This window comes from Calidris pugnax, unplaced genomic scaffold, assembly GCF_001431845.1.
Source record: "Calidris pugnax isolate Ruff unplaced genomic scaffold, ASM143184v1 scaffold173, whole genome shotgun sequence".
Taxonomy (NCBI): Eukaryota; Metazoa; Chordata; class Aves; order Charadriiformes; family Scolopacidae; genus Calidris; species Calidris pugnax.
Genome location: NW_015090917.1, coordinates 646,230 through 649,512, shown reverse-complemented (window position 1 = coordinate 649,512; position 3,283 = coordinate 646,230).

The following is a 3,283-nucleotide window of genomic DNA, read 5'->3' as shown; positions in this document are numbered from 1 at the left end:
GGCTGTACAGGGAAGCATGCCCAGGGAGGGCAAGCAGTATATCAGCAGTACACAGCATCCCAGCTCAACCGCCTCCAACAACTCAGCATCAAGCATGCTCCTTTTACAGAGGAAAAAAAAAATTATAAAAATAAATAATTATCTGGTGATCAGAGCTCAAGCTTCCTGCTGAAAACTATTTTAATGCTATCTTCCATCAGCTCTACTTCTTGTAGTAGTTCTTGGCTTCCTTTCCCCTAGTGGCAAAGGCGAAGGCGATACGGTCAGCGCTGATCTGGAGGAGCGACAACCCCGTTCTCTGCCAGAGACACCAGAAAACGCGCTCTGTGCTTCACAGAGAGCTCTGCAGAGAGGCAGGTTTACAACATTTCCGTTTGGCCAACCCCCAAACCTCTGCTTCCGCTTTCCAAAAAGTCGATCTCTCTGTCATTTTGACATCTAAGCAGAAGCCTGCAGCTCCTGCCAGGAGCACGGTGGCCTCCCTGCAGCCAGAGCAAGGACCATGGCGGCTGTCAGCGCCCCAACCCGTTTCACCAGCAATTTCCAGTCCTGGGGAGATAGATTTAGGAGCGGAGGAGAAATAGATTGAGGAGCAGCAGTTTGCAGAGAAGGAACGGGGACTCACCATGTGTTCCATGCAGATGGAGATCTCTCCATCACTGTAGAAGGCTCCATAGAAACCCACGATATACGGGGAATTACACTCGTGCAGCACCTGCAGCTCCCGGATAATCTGATTCCTGATGGCCGGCTTGATTTCTAAATGAATCAGCTGCCAAGAAAGAAAGAAATATTCCAGGTGAGACACCTGGAAAAACTTAAGAGGAACCAGGTGAGCAAGTCCTGAGCATTGGAAAGAATAAAAAAAAAAAACATCTTCAAGGGAAGCTAGCTCTGCTTGGGCATAGACTTTTTACTATTTGCAGACCAAAATTAGGGATAAAGGGAGAGGCAGAGCCCTGTGGAGCTTGTCAGTAACTGAGGCAACCAGCAGCCACAGAACACATGGAGATGGCACAGGACACGGAGCGGAAAGACAAGTCAGAAGTTTGATGCAGGTCTGACTCAGCAGACGGGAACACTTTCACAAGCTCTGGAGGTGTTGTAAGAAGAGGTGCTCTGATATCAAGGAAACCACAGAAAGTAAAAAAAAACAACAAAAAACTATGAAGATTATGCATGTGAAAGAGCAGTTACTTTACTCCTTGGGCTCCATGTAGTCAGTTAACAGAGCTGTAGGGAAGCCAGAGGCAAGGAAAGACAATGGCAGGTCAGAAAAAAGAGCTGCCATTACTGTAAGCTCCAGGACACCCAACCCCAGGGACGTCTGTCCTCACAGTCTCTGCCGAGCCGCCCCACGCTGCAGCTGGCCCTTGCTTCAGTTTGTGAACACAGAGCTCCCAACAATCTCAAAACCACCCACCGATACCTAACACTCCCAAATCAAACACTCTGGAAGACTTTGAGATCTCAGCTCTGGACGAAGCCACCCAGAGAATCAGATTTGCTCATGAGACCCACTAAACCATCCCAACAGCAGACGAGACCAGAGACTTCCAAGGAAGCCATCCTGCAGATGAGCAGTCACGCTGTTCTCGCCCAGCACTGCCTTTTCCAACATGCAGATGAAGCATCTCCTCATTTTCTACTGCAGGGCACCACAGCAGAAGATGTCACCTATAAATCCACATCTGAGATGAACCACTGTCACCACCGCTTGGAACCACCTTGGAGACCTGTTAAGTGGGTGGCAAGGAATGTGTGTGCGCCAAACCCATCCCTCCACCTGCCTTTCCAGTCCTCATTAGCCACCACCTAGGAGCCCCAAGAGATCTGCTTCTATCCAGTTGAGCTGAGTTCATTAAAACCAGCTTCACTGGAGGAAAAAAAATAAATAACAAACTTCTGTTTTCACACAAGGCACACAGGAACCTGGTGCAGAGAGCACAGCCTCTCTCAGGGCAGAGCTTGGAGACAGGCAGAGCAGCTTGGAGATGAAGAGGGAGAGGCTCCACCTAAAACCTGGCTGGGGGCACCCAGGACCTCGGTCCTGACCCCAGAAATGCAGGTTGGGTGCAGATGGGTCACAATCTTCAGAGAGATTCCAACCAAAGCCGGCTCCCCCAAAGCCAGGGCAAGTGCCAGACCCCCTCCAGCACAACACCACAGCCCACTCTTACTCCTCCTCCTCCTCCTCCCCTCATTACCTTCCGTGCCATAATGAGCCCTGAGGGTTTGTGCTGCACTTTGGTGACCACCCCGCCATTGCCAGCCCCCAATTCGGAGATCCTCTCAAAGTCATCATCCTTCAGCTCGCCAACTTTGGCTTTCTGAGTAAGGAAAGCTTCCAGGCGCTTCTTCTGCTGCTCGTCCAACTCCAGTTCCTCGAGCTTCTTCTGAAGGTCCACAAGGTTTGCCCTGGAGAAGGGAGGAGGAGACAGAAGGGATGGTCAGGAGACTGCGAGGGCAGCGCCAAGAGAAAGTTTGGGGCTTTTTTAAAGGAAGCAGAGGGAAATAACTGAAAACTGTCATCTGACACAGACTCAGACCCTGAACTTGCAACGAGACCAAAGCAAAGCTCTGGAGAGAGGCAGGGCTCAGCTTCAGTGCTGACAGGGACACTGGGACAGTGAGATCCACAGTGCAACATCTGCCCAACACGCACATCTCCTCTGGAGAGGAGCTTCAGTGCAGTCAGCTGCTTTGGGAAAGCCAAGGAGTAGGAAAAATCCTTCAACCCTTTAAGAAGCAGCAGAGCCCAGCCTAGCTGGGAAAGAATAGCAGCACCAGCACCCTCTCCCTCCTCCTACAGCTTGTGTTTCACTGGGAAACACGAGAAGGGCTTTCCAGGGTGTCCAGCAACCCCCTGCTCCGTTACACCCCTTCCCACAAACCCACCGAGCACAAAGGGGTGTCTGTGCTCTCCCAGCACCTGCTGCCCAGCTCCCATTGCCCGCCCAGGCTCCAGCTGCTCTGTCCCATTTGCTGCCCACCCTTTATCCCCCCCACGCACCCAGGGCAATGGTTTGGGAGGGTGTCCTTCCACCCCTATGCGATGCTCTGCCTCTCCCCAGCACTGCCTGTGTCCCCCAGCTCCACCACCCCACACATCCTGCCCATCCAGCCCTAATTTTTGCCCCAAATCCTCCCCTCACACCCCCAAGCCCAGGTCCCCATCCCAGCCCTGACCTGGTCTCTACACACCTCAGGCTCTCCCTGAGCCTCCTCTGCCACCCCCAACAAACTTGGGGGCCAGATCAGCTTCCACCCCTGCCCCACCCCC